This window comes from Bos taurus, chromosome 15, assembly GCF_002263795.3.
Source record: "Bos taurus isolate L1 Dominette 01449 registration number 42190680 breed Hereford chromosome 15, ARS-UCD2.0, whole genome shotgun sequence".
Lineage (NCBI taxonomy): Eukaryota > Metazoa > Chordata > Mammalia > Artiodactyla > Bovidae > Bos > Bos taurus.
Window position 1 is genome coordinate 40,596,731 of NC_037342.1, and position 16,399 is coordinate 40,613,129.

Sequence of the window (16,399 nt, forward strand, 5' to 3'; positions counted from 1 at the left end):
ACAGGAGACTGGGGTCAGTAGTGCCGCTGAGGAAGAGAACTGAGGACTGGGGGACTGCTTTTCATTGAATTCTCTTTGTATTGAGTGAATATGTTACCACGCACCCATGTATGTGTGGAGTGAATAGCCTCATCTGTGTGGGGGGTGGTGAATGTCATGTATCCAGGTATGTGGGGGGGAGGCTGGGTGAGCATCACTATCTATGCATGTGTGTGTGGAGGTAAGTAGCATCACTTGTGTGGTATGTGTGTATGTGTATACATGGGGCGGGGGAGGGTGAGTACCGTCATCCATGCACGTGGTAGGGGAAGGATGAGTCTTTTTTTTTTTGGCCGCATCATGCACTTTGTGGGCTCTTAGTTCTCCCACCAGGGATTGAACCTGGGCCCTTGGCAATGAAAGTACAGAGTCCTAACCTCTAGACCACCAGGGAATTCCCATGGGTGAGTCATTTTTAAGAGAGCCTAAGATGTCAGGTACAAGGTAACAGACACACCCAAGCTGGAGATAGTGACCTGGACCAAGTAGGAAGTCCTGGGTCCCCTGGTCGCAGCAAGCCTGGAATCCAGAAGAAGCTTCTTATCTCCCTCACAATAGTAACTCGCTGCAAGCCCAGGCAGATGGCCAGAAGCTCTCTGAGCATGAACCCCTTGGTCTCCAAGGCTGCAACCAGTTGCATGAGCCCCCCATGATATCCCCTTAGGAAACAGATTGACTGTATCCTCTTCTCGAGGGTCTGGAGAGAGGCTTCCCTGACTCCCCTGCTTAATCCTCTATTCTGTCCCTTTCTTCCACTATCGGATTTCTCACCCCTCCAAGCAGAGAGCTCCTGACTGTTACCATCTTTGTATTCCACTGTGCAAAAGCCCAGCCGTCCTGACATGCAGAGTCATCAGCGCCCCAACTTTACAGCAGCTGTGAACTCCACAGGCCGCACCTCAACCCCCCATGCTGCTCCCCTGAGATGAAGCTGTCCAACAGAAGGGTTCAGCAGCTCTACCAGGCCCCCAGCAGCTCTCCTTGGTGATCAGAACATCCAAGCGACTTTGGCACTTCTTCATCCTCCCCTACACTTCATTCTCCTGGCCCTGGCACAAGTTAAACCCTGAGATCCTGCAACTCTTCACCATATACAGTCAGTTCTCAGATCAGTAGCCAAAGCCAACCATTCAAAGTCACCAGAGCCAAGAAGTAGTTTCCGCATCTTAACACATTGATACTACAGTGCAGGACAAGATGTTCTTAGACTCCCCCTCTGTCTCTGGGCTGGTTGGTTTCTGCACTGGGTGTGTCAGGAGCTCCAGCCTGCAAATGTTGCATTAAACCTGCTGTTGCAGCAGCTCAGGAATCAGGGACTGCCAGCCGACTCTTTGCTATCCTACCTTGTTGCCTTTAGAAAGGACATCAGCACTAGACATCCTCCACTGCACGGGAAAGGGAAAACCTGAGCCCCAAACCAGCAGGAAACAAGTCCCTGCCTTGATCTCTGTATTCCCCAAAGAGAAAGCTGACCGAGCCTTGGAAGAAGTACAAGAGTGGCAAGGTCTCTGGATACCCCCAAGAAAAGGGGGGTTCAGGTGGGGAGGGACAGGAAGATTGCTCTGACTCTCAGGGGAGAGAAACACCAGTGCAAGTACAGAACACACTAAAATCCCAACCCTACAAACACCACACCATCCACACACAAACACACACAACTCACTGCCAGCCACCAGGGAGACACACGGGTTTTCCTAGGATAAACTGTAGTAATATTTAGAGCAATTGCATTTAAGAAACCATACAATACCTAGTACCAGACTTCCCCAGTGGCTCGGTGGTAAAGAATCCACCTGCAATGTAGGAGATGTGGGTTCGATCCCTGGGTTGGGAAGAACCCCTGGAGAAGGAAATGGCAACCAACTTCAGTATTCTTGCCCGGGAAACCCCTGGACAGAGGAGCCTGGCAGGCTAGAGTCCATGGGGTCTCAAAAGAGTCAGACACGACTTAGTGACTAAACAACAACCAGCATACCTGGTATTCACAAACGGCTCTTCCTCTGGGACACAGGGATGGACATTTTCTCAACAGCTGGCAGAGAAGGGAAGGATCTCAAAAATCACACTCCACTGTGACCCAGCCCTGAGATGAAGGTTTGTTTGTGACTAGAAGGCCCATGTCCCCGTCACCCCCACTAACTCTGAGTTCAGAGACCAGATGATCAGGGCTTGAGAAGGAGGAGCCTTATCAGTGCAGAGCAGCTGTGTTTTCTACCTCAGAGGAGGTGGCAGGGAGAAAAACAGAAAATGGTGGAGGGAGGGGTCAGGGTCCCCCGAAGTGAGGTGAGTGGGGCATCTGGCCATCAGGCACTTTCCCAAGGGGACGAGACAGGCCGTCTGAGCCTGAAGCTTTGCCCTGCCTTTTTCTTAACCCACTATGTTATTCTGTCCTCTTTTGATATCTCCAACTCCCTGAATAAAAAAAATCAAAATCAAGAGCCTACCATGAGAAAGATTTCATTCTGAGGAAACCAGAATGAAATTCTCATGAAAGAAAGTGAGGTAGTACAATGAGAAAGAGGGTCAGGCTGCGTGGATTCCACAGCTTCCTGTCTCCGCAGCTCCAGCTTTGTTAGGTATGGGAATTCCCTGGTGGTTGGCACTTTCGCTGTACAGGTCTGGGTTCCATCTCTGGTCAGGGAGCTAAGATCCTGCAAACTACACGGTGAGGCCAAACATTAAAAAATGTAAATAAAAACACAGATATATTCTTTAAAATAATGTCAAAAAATAAAATAGGCAAATATCAAAATCCCAATGGGTATAGGAACCTATCCACACATAAAACTGGACAGAGTGCATGTATAACCTTGTTTACCTACACAAATCAGTTGAAGGAAGTTCTCTTTTTTAAGAGGAAAAATATCCCCAAATATTTTGATTTTCCATTAGAACAATAAAACATTTTTATTATAAAAATTTTAGAAAAATGCTGAGAAATATACAGGAAAAAATTAACTCTATCTCCACCATACAGAGAGAAAAACAACATTCTCTTATACTAAATGACTAGTGGAAAAGCCTGTTTATGTTTAGGAGGAGGAGGAGGAGGAAAAGAAAAAAGCCTCCTCATTTAGGGGCTATCTGCAGAGAAGGGTCTTTGCTGGGTGGGTCAGAAGATGGCTATCAGAGAGCCCAGCACCTTGGAGAGATCTGACAAGGAATCCAGGTGTGAAGCTTGTTATCTGGGGAGGGAACACACCTCGTCCTTCTCACTGAGCCTCTGGTCTCCTTCATTAGGACGCCTACAAAGGTGCCGATGGTGATACTATCTCTTCACCATAAATTCAGACCAGACACTGAAAGGTTATAAGTGTATGTTTTCTGTCATGGTCTGTCAGTTGCAGGTGGATAATGATTTGAGAAGAGCCCACACCTTGCCCAGGTATGAGGCCAGATAGAGAAGGCTCCCGAAGGCACAAGGCAAGAATCTTACACTGCCCAGAGAGAGGTAGACAGCATTCTCTGGGCAGCCCAAGGCCAAATGCCGGACTCCTAATGTGGTAATGCCTGTGGCTGCATAAGTCAGCATTCAGAGCTTGGGCAGAAATGATCTCAGTCCCTGTCAGCCCCACGTGTGATTTGGGGAGGCCAGTTGCTGATCAGGGCACCTCGGCAGCTGCCTGGGCTCCCCACACGGCAAACCACAGCGCCAAAGAGCACGGCAAATAGTTCTCCTATTGTTTTAGGATGTTTACAGGCTGACACTTGCAGAGGAAATATCCACACTCGAGCAAGTCATCTTTTTTAAAAAAAAAAAACGTCTTAGCTAAACACACGCACGGGCCGTCATACAAACCCACCACAGGATTCATTCATTCAATATGCATTTCCTGAGTGGCTGCAACATCACTGGGCAGATGCTCACCACGCCCCTGCCCCATTCCAGGGACAGCACTGGGGATCCAACAGAGCACAAAAGCAGACTCAAGCATCACAGGGTTCGCTGTTCAGTGGGAGATTTAAAAACGGAGGGTAACGGAAAACGGCTGGATAAAAGCAGAAGTGCCGCAGAGCGGGTGGTGCTCCAGACTAAAGTAGGCGTAAAAGGACTAACGACCAAATGTACCACACAGACTTTGTTTGGATCGTGATTTGAACAAACTCATGAGGAAGGTCACTTCATCTGAATATATACAGATGAGACCAAAGAGTTACTGTTGATTCTGCTACATGCAATAATAGTGATGTGGTCATGAAAGAACCTTCTTTTTAAAATAGATAGGGAAGAAAAAAAGAGAAAGAGAGAGATGAAGCCAGCCTGGCATGATCTTGGTTGCTGAAGCTGGATAATGAGTATTTGGGGCTCATTATACTATTCTATTTTTGTGCTTGAAAATATCAATGATTGGTGGGGGGAGTGGGGGAGGGACTACACTGCGCAGTTTGTGGGATCTTAGTTTTCTGACCAGGGATAGAACCCAGGCCCTTGCAGTAAAGTGCCCAGTCCTAACCACTGGACCTCCATAAATATGCCATGTTTATGAGCGTTTTAAATGCCATTTCATAGTGGGGTGGAAAGAAATGTTCACAAATAATTACAACATAAGCTGGGGAATCATAAGCACAACAGAGGGCTGTACACACCAAGCCTCCAAAGTTCAGAGGATGGCCACAGTTTTTTCCTGTTTCTCTCAGTGTTGAATTTACCACACAGACCTCATTCATGCAGATGGAGAACAGAATCCTAGTTTGGTCACTCACTAGGCTTATAATTGGAGGTAAGTCCCTGAACCTCAGTTTCCTAATCTGTAAAATGGGAATAACCTTACATACCTCTTCAGAGGGCTACCGTGAGAATCAAATGATTATAAAGAATGAAAAATCCCAGCATGATATACAGGGTTCCCTTTTCTGGTTCTTTAAACAACAGAGACTCTCTAGCCCTGGAAAAGCCTCAAAGATTGACAATGTTCAACCCAAATCTTCTTGCACCTAACCCCACTCCTCTTGGCAGAGATAAGGCTCTCCCCCAGGAAGGCAGGACCTCAGTAGTAGGGAGTGAAAGGAACAGGGCCCATGACTGGGAGGCACACCCAGATGGGTGTGGACGTGGGTGGAGAAAAGAGAGACACATCCCAATCACAGGCAGAGAGGGATTACTCAGTGCTCCTGTGCTCCTTAAAGTTCCTGGGAATAAGCTTCCAATGACCAAACCACAATCAGCCTTAGTCCATAAGCTGATTTATACTAAGGTGTAACTAATTGGTAATCACAATTTTCTTTAAGAAGAGAAGGATGAGCAGAAAGCCAGGCCTGGGCCTGAAGAAGGAAAGAGGCAGTGATTTCATTTTTTATAAACATAAACTCCAACTGTGGATCTCAGTCACCTTACAATCACAGCTAATGTACTTCAACATCTGCCCTCCCTCCTAAAAAAAAAAAAAACAAAATAAAACTAGAATCGGCCCTAAAGTAGCTGCTGCTGCTACTAAGTCGCTTCAGTCATGTCCGACTCTGTGCGACCCCATAGACGGCAGCCCACCAGGCTCCACCATCCCTGGGATTCTCCAGGCAAGAACACTGGAGTGGGTTGCCATTTCCTTCTCCAATGCATGAAAGTGAAAAGGGAAAGTGAAGTCGCTCAGTCGTATCCGACTCTTAGCGACCCCATGGACTGCAGCCCACCAGGCTCCTCCGTCCATGGGATTTTCCAGGCAAGAGTACTGGAGTGGGGTGCCAGATTATTGCAAATAACAGTCCTTCTAAATCATTGCAGAAGTCAGCTCTCAGAGGTAGGTTCAAGTCAACAGCGGCAGAGGCAGCCTTCCCCCTCAAATACCACCCAGACTCCAACAATCAACCCCTCCCCCTCACAGCATGACCAACACTTGCCATCATCCTTGAAGGACAGGGTGGGCAAGACGTCTGCAGGTTGAACAACTTGGCTAACTTGGGTCAGTTCAAGTGCTCTGCTTAAAAAAAAAAAAAAAAAAGACAAAAACACCCAGGGGACTTCCCTGGCAGTCCAGTGATTAAGACTTCACCTTCCAAGGCAGGGTGTGCGGGTCTGATCCCTGGTCAGGGGGCTAAGATCCCACATGCCTTGTGGCCCAAAAAACTAAAACAAAACAAAAGCAATATTGTAACAAATTCAATAATGACTTTAAAAATGATCCACATCAAAATAAATAAATAATAAGAAGCACCCTCAGGATCTTTGGACAGAATCTTTTCAGAGGCCAGGAGCCTACAACACTCACTCTTCACAGCCATGGGTCAGCAGGAAGAGCTCTGGACCTGAGCTCTGGCAGTCTGTTTCAAATCCTGGCTATGCCACTTTCTATGTGACCTTGGGCACTTACCCTACCTGAGTCTGTTTCCCCATCTCTAAAATGAGGAGGGCAAACCTCTCAGAGGTTTTTAATTACCGTGAAATTGGCCACAAAAGTGCCACAAGCCAAGACTTAAGTGCCTAGCTTGCTCAGTAGGCACTTAATAGAACCATCTTCTATCTGAAGGACAGTTCTTATTGCAATAAGAGCTTCCACAGCATCATGTGTGGCTGCCCTGGAGACCTGAGCCCCCCTTGAGCCCCCTTCCCCTGGGAAAGGGACAGGAACAGATCTGGCCTGGAGACCCAGGGGACCCCGGTCTCAGAGCACCCAGGCAAGCAAACATCTCAGGGCCAACCAGCTGCTGACTTCTCCCACCAGGCCGCCCAGAAGGGAACTGGTTGGGACTTCATCCTTCAGGGACACCACCCAAGACTGTAGTGAGCAGGTGAGACTGACAGAAAGAGGTCCCCACACTGCTTAAGGTCCCATTAGGGCCCGATGTGCCTCCAAATAAAAGCTCTTTGGCTTCAGAATAAACAATGTGGAAGGAGACGCACGTTTACTCTGGTTTCAACACGCCTCCTCCCCATCCAGCAAAGGCCGTTCCTAGTTCTGCCGAAAGGCTGGCCTAGGATAAATTAACCCCACCTGCCCCGGCCTGAAAGTCAAGTTAGCGGGCACTTTTACCCGGGGCCGGTCCGCAAGGGCAAGCCCCGCGGGGGTGCTCCGGTGCCTGGGGGGCGTGCGTGCTGCTGGGGGAGCGAGGTTCAGAAAAAGACAGCTCCACAGCCCCTCGGGCCACCGTCCCAGACCCAATCCTACCCCGCAGGCGGCCAGGCCACCGACATTTGGCCCAACTTAACTTCCTGTTGTTAAGGGAGGGGAACCCTGCTAGGGTGTGGGGTGCGCCCAGCGAAACGCCGGGAAAGAACGTGACAGGCTAGGTGTCCAAATCGTGGGAAGGTAAGTTTGGGGATGATCTGCCCCGGTGGCAGGCGGTACTGCTGGCGCGTCGCTCCCACTCCATGGCGACGTTTGGGTATTTTCTAGGCTTAGAATGGAAGAATTTGGGTGTTGTGGGGCGGAGTAAGTGGTAGTCCGTGGTACTGCGTTCTAATGGATTCAGAGAGCTATCGGGGTACACCGGCCTCCCTGGGCAGCGCCACCTGCTCGCTGGGCGCCTCGCGGAGAGGGTCTGAGGCGGGAGATGCTGCCGCCGCACCTGACCCTCCCCGGCGCCAGCTAAGGCGCAGAGTCCAGGCTCGGCTACCAAGGTCCCCGCCCGCTCTTCCTGGAACCCCACTCTCCCCTTCCCTCCCGTTCCCCCCACCTCCTTACCGAGAGCGGCGCCGGCCGCCGAACCTCGAGTCCAGCCTCTATTCTCGCCCAGGGCCGCGGGCGCAGTGGTCGGGACCCGGAGGCCGCCGGCCGAACTGTGAGCGAGCTAGGCGTCCCCGCGCAGGCTTAGCCCGGCGAGCGCCTGCGGTTCTGCGCCTTGCGGCGGACAAGACCGGGAGACGCCCCCATCTGCGGCGAGACCAATGACAGGGCCACGGGCGGCGCAGCCCCGCCCCCAGGTGGAGGCCCGTAGCCAATGGCGGCGCGGCGCGGAGCCCACCCCCACCCCCGCTCTCCACCCGCCCCGCCCCTGGGGGGCCAGCTGTCACCGCGGCAGCCGCGGGCGCACGTGGGCTGTAGCCCGGCCCTAGAGTAGGGAGCAGCCCGGCGCTCCCACCGAGATCAGTGCAATTCTGAGACCAGCAGAGGGCCGATGGGGACAAGGCGTGGTGGTGCTGCTAGATGAAAACCCTGGTGCGGGTATCCAAATGTCAAGAGAGAGGCAAGGGCTGGGCTTCACGCTCCTTGGCCTAAGAAGCTGGAAAGCAACCCTCGGTGTCCCCTTTTGGACTTGGGGGAACGGCATACCAGTTCTAGTACCGGCCGTGGCCCTTCCTTCTTGCTTTGCTTCTTGATCACTCTGGGCTTCAGCAAACCCCTGCTAGCGGATAGGCCCTTCCCCTCACCTGGACTGGCCTTAGAATAAAACTGGTGGAAAGAGGCGGTGGTGCATATCACCTGTTCAGTTCAGTTCAGTCGCTCAGTAGTGTCCAACTCTTTGCGACCCTATGGACTGCATTGCACCAGGCCTCCCTGTCCAACACTGACTCCCGGAGTTAACTCAAACTCATGTCCATTGAGTCAGTGATGCCATCCAACCATCTCATCCTCTGCTGTCCCCTTCTCCTCCTGCCTTCAATCTTTCCCAGCATCAGTGTTTTTTCCAATGAGTCAGTTCTTTGTATCAGGTGGCCAAAGTATTGGAGTTTCAGCTTTAACATCAGTCCTTCCAATGAATATTCAGGGCTGATTTCCTTTAGGATGGATTGGTTGGTTCTCCTTGCAGTCCAAGGGACTCTTAAGAGTCTTCTCCAACACCACAGTTCAAAAACATCAATTCTTTGGCACTCAGCTTTCTTTATAGTCCAACTCTCACATCCATACTTGACTACTGGAAAAACCATAGCTTTGATTAGACAGACCTTTGTCAGCAAAGTAATGTCTCTGCTTTTTAATATGCTGTCTAGGTTAGTCATAGCTTTTCTTCCATGGAGCAAATATTTTTTAATTTCATGGCTGCAGTCACCATCTACAGTGATTTTGGAGCCCCCCAAAATAAAATTTGTCACTGTTTCCATTGTTTCCCCATCTATTTGACATGAAGTGATGAGACCAGATGCCATGATCTTAGTTTTCTGAATGTTGAGTTTTAAGCCAATTTTTTCACTCTCCTCTTTCATTTTCATCAAGAAACTCTTTAGTTCTTCTTCGCTTTCTGCCATAAGGGTAGTGTTATCTGCATATCTGAGATTATTGATATTTCTCCCAGCAATCTTGATTCCAGCTTATACTTCATCCAGCCCAGCATTTCGCATGATGTACTCTGCATATAAGTTAAATAAGCAGGGTGACAATATACAGCCTTGATGTACTCCTTTCCTGATTTGGAACCAGTCTGTTTTTCTATGTCCAGTTCTAACTATTGCTTCTTGACCTGCATACAGATTTCTTAGGAGGCAGGTCAAGTGGTCTGGTACTCCCATTTCCAAAGTGTGGAAAAATTTTCCACACTTTGTTGTGATCCACACAGTCAAAGGCTTTGGCATAGTCAATAAAACATAAATAGATGTTTTCTGGAACTCTCTTGCTTTTTCGATAATCCAACGGATGTTGGCAATTTGGTCTCTGGTTCCTCTTCCTTTTCTAAATCCAGCTTAAACATCTGAAAGTTCATGGTTCACGTATTGCTGAAGCCTGGCTTGGAGAATTTTGAGCATTCCTTTGCTAGCATGTGAGATGAGTGCAATCATGTGGTAGTTTGAGCATTCTTTGGCATTGCCCCTCTTTGGGATTGGAATGAAAACTGACCCTTTCCAGTCCTGTGGCCACTGCTGAGTTTTCCAAATTTGCTGGCATATTGAGGGCAGCACTTTCACAGCATCATCTTTTAGGATTTGAAATAGCTCAACTGGAATTCCATCACCTCCACTAGCTTTGTTCATAATGATGCATCCTAAAGCCCACTTGACTTCACATTCCAGAATGTCTGGCTCTAGATGAGTGATCACACTATCGTGGTTACCTGGGTCATGAAGATCTTTTTGGTACAGTTCTTCTGTGTATTCTTGCTGCCTTTTCTTAATATCTTCTGCTTCTGTTAGGTCCATACTATTTCTGTCCTTTATTGTGCTCATCTTTGCATCAAATGTTCCTCGGTATCTCTAATTTTCTTTTAGAGATCTCTAGTTTTTCCCATTCTATTGTTTTCCTCTATATCCTTGCATTGATTACTGAGGAAGGCTTTCTTATCTCTCCTTGCTATTCTTTGGAACGCTGCATTCAAATGGGTATATCTTTCCTTTTCTCCTTTGCCTTTAGCTTCTCTTCTTTTATCAGCTTTTTGTAAGGCTTCCTCAGACAACTACTTTTGCATTCCAGTCTCTTATAGTGAAAAGGACATCTTTTTTGGGGAGTTGTTTCTAGAATGTTTTGTAGGTCTCCATAGAACCATTCAACTTCAGCTTCTTCGGCATTACTGGTTGGGGCATAGACTTCAATTACTATGATATTGAATGATTTGCCTTGAAAAAGAATAGAGATCATTCTGTCATTTTTGAGACTGCATCCAAGTACTGCATTTCAGACTCTTTCTTTGACTGTGAGGGCTACTCCATTTCTTCTAAGGGATTCTTGCCCACAGTAGTAGATATAATGGTCATCTGAGTTAAATTCACCCATTCCAGTCCATTTTAGTTCACTGGTTCCTAAAATGTCGATGTTTAGTCTTGCCATCTCCTGTTTGAACACTTCCAACTTACCTTGATTCATGGACCTGACATTCCAGGTTCCTATGCAATTTTCACCTGTTACTTTAGTCAAATCATGCAAGCACCCTCTTGTCTGTCAAATGGCTACCTTAATCTCTGCTCTGCCCACCCTCCCTGGTTGCCCCCAACTCCAGAGAGCACCATTCACAGAAAAAACTGTGAACAGTGAGAGGGGTGTGACGCTGCTTTGTGAACTGTGAATACGGCGAACACCTTGGGCAGACTGCCGTGGTAGCAGTGATAATGAAACAGGCATCCCCCCTGCAGGAGGTATGTCTTACCTCTGGGGCCTAAGCGCCTGTCATGGGCTTGGCCCAATATAAATGTTCTTGGGACAGAGCTGACCCAGGGGTAGGAGAACAGGCAGACTTGGGCAGTAAGAAAACAGTATCGTGTCTCCAGGCTGCTGAAATTTCCGCAGCATCAGACCACCCCCTGAAGAGACTGTGTTCCCTTGCCAGGCAAGTTTAAACAGAGCAGTTTGTCCCTATCAAACCTGGGGTTTATTTTTTCCCATGCCCCTTACCATGTGACCCTATTTGAGACCTTTAGGGTTTTCCCAGGGATTGTCCTACTTGGTTGTTCACTTAGCATCTTCAGAGTTCAATCCACTTCCTGCAGATGAACTTTCAGCAAAAGCCGTCCCTGCTCAGTTTGCAAGACTCAGTCAGCGTTGATTCTCAGAGGGGCAGCTCTCCACTCGGATGCAACTCTCCCTGTGATGCCAGTTGATGGAGTGTCTTCTACACACATTATCTCACTTAATTCTGACAGTGGCTCTGCACAGTGTGCATTTTTATCATCATCCCCTTTTGCAGATGTGAAAACTCAAAGAAGTAAAGTAGCTTATCAAGGTCACATGGTTAATAAGTTTCAGAGCCTAGGTTTGATTCTGGATTCAAGAAACTGCATGCCTAATCACTGTGAACTGGGGTCTCTGCAGTCCTGCCCATGCTTCTAGAGCACTGGACAGGCCAGGTCTATCCCTGAAGAAACTCTTCTGGGGCCTAACCAGCCCCAGTCCATCCACCATTCTGGTGAGCTCAGGCCTGGGCACTGTCAGGGACAGGAAATGAGATCAACATGGCCCTGCCTTATTTACAGAGTGACTGATAGAGGAAACAGCATTACCTCTGCCCCCAGCCCAGATCCTCACTAGACACAAGCTTCTTGCTTCTGGTCTGGGCTTGAGACACCCATGCTAGGGATGGAGATGGAGACAGAGTCATTCATTCATTTCATTGATGCTACTGTGAGCTGAATATGATTCTTGCATTCATGTAACTTATTCAGCTGATAAATAATCAGAAGTACACAGTGCTAGGGGGGCTGTGTTCTTTATCACTTTTATTTTTTATGATTCCTGTCACCTTATCTATGGCATGTGTTCTCCAAATAAACAAATTTAACCCTATTGCAGGAACAACTGTGTGCCCACCACAGTGAGATAGCATGGCTCAGCAGAGAAATTCTATTAGCTCAAAAATCAATGTGTTCCTAGGTGCCTCCTCTCCCAACCCTATTCCCAAACTTTTTGACTTGGGGGCCTCAGATAAGAAAGGCCCCTGTTAGGTGAGTCTGAGGGCTGAAGAGTGAGCTTTTCCTTGGATGTAGGGCAAGCTGGGAGCTGATGAAGGCTGATTGCAGGGAGATAAGCATTGAGACTTCTTGAATCAGTGGTCAGAGCCTCTTGCTACATCCAAGCCACCCTTGCTGGCCAGCTCCCTAGGAGGTGGAGAGGAATGGAAACAGAAGATCACAATTGTCCTTTCTCTGGACAAAGTGGTAGCCTGGACTCTGTTGGGAGTTTATACAACTAAGATCGTCAAAGAAGAGATCTTACAATGTTAGAGTGAACTTAAAGGAAATATTATATAAGACCCTCACTGAACAGATTCAAGAAATTTACACATTAATCGGGAAGGGAAGGTACCATGAGAGTCACAGAGTACAAAAGTGGGTTCCAGGAGGTTCTAACACCCCTACTTCACTCTGAGCATGCCAGGCAAACTCAACCTCTTTGGGCCATGGCTTAGAGTTCTATATTTAATGACAATCTCTCCCCAGCCCACTCTTCTGGGATGGCGAATGTGTGCTTGTGAAGGTTGTCTGGGAGATGCAGATGGCCACATTAGCATCAGAGGAAGGGAGAAAAGGAAGGCCCAGATTCATTCCTAAAAATATCTGCATCTCAGACTGGAAGCAGTGAGTCTCAGCACCACTGCGCATGCCTCCTCCTGAAAGAACTCCAGCTGGTGATCTTCATCCTCAGCAGTTATCCACCTGATGGTGTCCCAGGGTGGGGCTGGGGCAGGAGGCAGGGAGGGGGGATCAGGCCTTTCTTCTTATTTTCAGCCAAGCAGTTGGCTTGAAGAAAGGTCCGAGTTGAACTAAGTGGATTCCCAATGGAGAGATTTCCTGCTGAGGAGCCTGAGTGTGTCTCACAGCATTTGAATGTTAAGGAAAAGAATCACCACCTGAGCCTCCTCCTCCAAATAAGAAAGGGTTTGTTCCCTCAGACCCCTTCCTCATATACAGATGTTCCAGGAAGGGATAAAACTGGTCAGTGAGTGTGGTCTCACACACTTCCTCCCCAAACCACTATCAAAGGACTTCAGTCCTTTTAGAAAGAGGTGTGCGCTTAATCGTTCAGTTTAGTCTGACTTTTGGACCAATAGACTGTTGCCTGCCAGGCTCCTCTGTCCATGGGATTCTCCAGGCAAGAATACTTAGAAAGAGGAGGAAGGCTGATATCTACACAGAGTCGGATGACCTTGTTAGATGATAAGAAAAGGCTGACTGGCACCTATCCTTGGGAGGTATCTTTGGAGAAGGGTTTTCTAAGTCAGGAAGTGGAAACATTTTTACCTCTCTCAAACAGACTCAGGACTGTGTGAGAAGCAGGAATCACTCGGGTTTTATTCCAATCCCTTATCATCCTGATGGCTGCAGAATGCACTCTTTCTCACAGATAAGACATATAAAAGTTTTCAAGGTCACTAGGAACTCATCAGGCCTTCCACACATGCAGTGCATTTTCCAGACAGTTTGGAGAAGAGATGGCACCTGTCAAAATCAATAATGCCCTCAGAGCCACCGCAGCACTTTGGGGGAATGTGTGCATTTGGCTGCAAGGATGGGAAGATCAGCGCTGGAGAGATGAGGCCACAGGCAGGAGGTGATGATGGAAGAACCAGAGCAAACAGAGCAGGTATGCAGAGGAGAGGGGAGGAGACACAGGATCACGAAAGTAGTCTGACCAGCTCCAAACAGCCTGGGGAGATGGTAGAGGCTGAGTCACAGGTAGATACATACATACTCAAAGCCACCTGTGAAATCCAAGGGTACAGTTCTGGCCCCTAGAGACAAATGAGACTAAACAATACCACCAAACCAACTGCACCCTGGTGGCAGGCTGGGCCCAACTGCTGCCCTGGCAGAGTCCTGTTCATGCAAACCTGAAGCCCACTCTAGAACATACTGCTCTCATTCAACAAAGCTTCCCAGACCACCACAGGGTAGCTGGTTAGGGGCAAGGATGGGGATACTCTCTTCTGTTCTAGCCCATAGAGGGCACTCAGTCAAGTTTATCTGTATATCCATCCAACATATATCCACCCCACAAATAGGTACAATGCAGTTATTCTAAGAGACATCATAGTCAAGTAGTTAGTTGCACAAACCGTGAAGTCAAGATGCCTGAGTTTGAATCCCAACTCTGCCACTTATTAACTAGGTGACCTTGGGTAAGATCTTAACCTCTCTGTACAGCAGGTTCCTCACCTATAATAGGGGAATAGTTACAGGATAGCATAGTTAGAGGGAGATGTGTGCTTAGAACACATGTACATAGTAAATGACATATATGAGTTTTGATTAAAGTAACTTGGGGGCTGGTATCAGTAAGGGGGTAGAGAACTGGAGTCTCTAAGAGACACCGTTATGAGCAACTCCAAGTCAGGGACATGGCCCCTCCCAGTGCTACACTTGTGTATCTTCAGCCACATTTTAAGGTGGATAATTATCATCCACACCTTAGAGATGAAAAAAATGCAACCTTGGAGAAGTGAAGCCACTCTCCCAAAGTCTCCCAGGAGCTGGTATATGACAGGGTGAATCTAACTGACTCCCTACTCCTGGTTACAAGACAGGACAGAGCACCTAGGCCCAGCCAGCCATGTAGGCTCAGTGGTGACAGTTCCAACAGACATGTGTCTGGTCCAAGCAGATTTCTTTTTCAGGACCAGTGTACAGGTAGCACAAGAGAAGCTCTCTGCCCCTGGAAGTCAGGGCTACCAGTAGCTGTGTCCCACATGTGATGGAAGAGATCTGACTACAATAGGCATGTAGGAGACTCCTCTGAAGAAGTAAAGTTCCAGCTATCCTTTGCAGTTCTCTTGACTCTGCCCTCCCTTGTGTTGGTTTTGTCTTCAGGCTGATTTTTTCTCTCTGTAGCCAGTACCAGAAAAGCTTCAATGCCAGAAGCTACCTGATACCAAAAGCCATTTCTGACCCAGCATTCCAAGCAGGAATCCTGAGATCCACTCTGATTGGACTGAGTCACATGCCTCCTTGAACCCATACCATAACCAGAGGTCTGGAATGTGCTGATTGGCTGTGCTAGTCAGGACCCCTGCCTGGAGCTGGGGTAGGCTCAGCTTCCCCTGAGACACTCAGGCTACATGGGACGGACAGGGACACCTGAATAAAAGCTGAGATGGTTAGGAAGGGAGGAGAAGGGATAGATGGTTATACGCTGGGTGGGTATAGCAGATGCTGCTGGTTTTCATATCCACAAATGGGTTTCTATTGCAAGCACCTGTGACTCCATACCTGTGGGTTTCCTCTGGCCTCTGCAGTGAGCTCAGCCAATGCATAGCACAGGCCAGAGTACTGGAGATTTAACACCTCCAGTAGTAGCCTTCAAACAAGAGTGGGCAAGAGTTGGTGGATACATACCCCAAATGTCTCAGCATCAAGTGGGATGTCTTGGAGGTATGTGCTCTATCTGTCTCTGTCCCAGAGATCTCCAGAAGGGCAGAGCCCAGGTGCCCACAGCAGTGATTGCTCATTAACATGTTCTATATTGGTTCCCTCTTATCACCTCCTCAGCTCTTTCCTGATGCTTTCCAAACTTACTTCCCAAATAAACTGCTTGAACTCAGATTCTCTTCTCAGGGTCTGCTTCTGGGGGAACCCATTCTAAACTATAGAGTCATCTAACCCCGACCTACAACTCCTTGAGATGAGCAACAGTGAGTTTATCAATGCTGTACCTTCCGTGTGTGTAGCTGAAACAGCACCCCGTACCTGGAAGGTGTCAGTAAATGTTTGTTGAAAGAATAAAAGAGGAAGCTATTCAAAAGCACAAGGTGTTTGTCCCACCCACCGCGGCTTCTCCAGTGGGTCTGGATCTTTGCCATGGACTTTGGCCAATATGAATACTCAGAAGGAATTTGTGCTTTTCACCTCTGAGCAATATCCTTGTATGTCATCCTGACCTCCTCTTCTATCATCCGCTCCTCACTCTGACCCCACCCACATACCACCTCATATGAAGGTTTTCTCTAAGTTCCATGCATTTTGTAGCAGATAAATACATTTTAATTAAAATTAAATTCCTGCCCAACTGCTCTTCTATTCAAATCCTTCTCCTAGATGCAGCTTAGACAGCAAGAAACTACCCAGGGCAGCCCA

The 16,399-nt window shown here is 48.2% G+C and overlaps 1 protein-coding gene across 11 annotated transcripts in view; it reads right to left on the reverse strand.

The window, feature by feature from the left end:
* MICAL2 (microtubule associated monooxygenase, calponin and LIM domain containing 2) overlaps positions 1 to 7,783 on the reverse strand; it is a 241,555-nt gene extending 233,772 nt beyond the window's left edge. For all 11 annotated transcript variants that reach the window (XM_010812544.4, XM_010812542.4, XM_010812543.4 and 8 more), the window contains exon 1: positions 7,656 to 7,783. The gene's annotated coding sequence lies outside the window, so the exon portion shown is untranslated. The remainder of the gene's footprint in view (positions 1 to 7,655) is intronic.
* Positions 7,784 to 16,399: the final 8,616 nt, after the last annotated feature.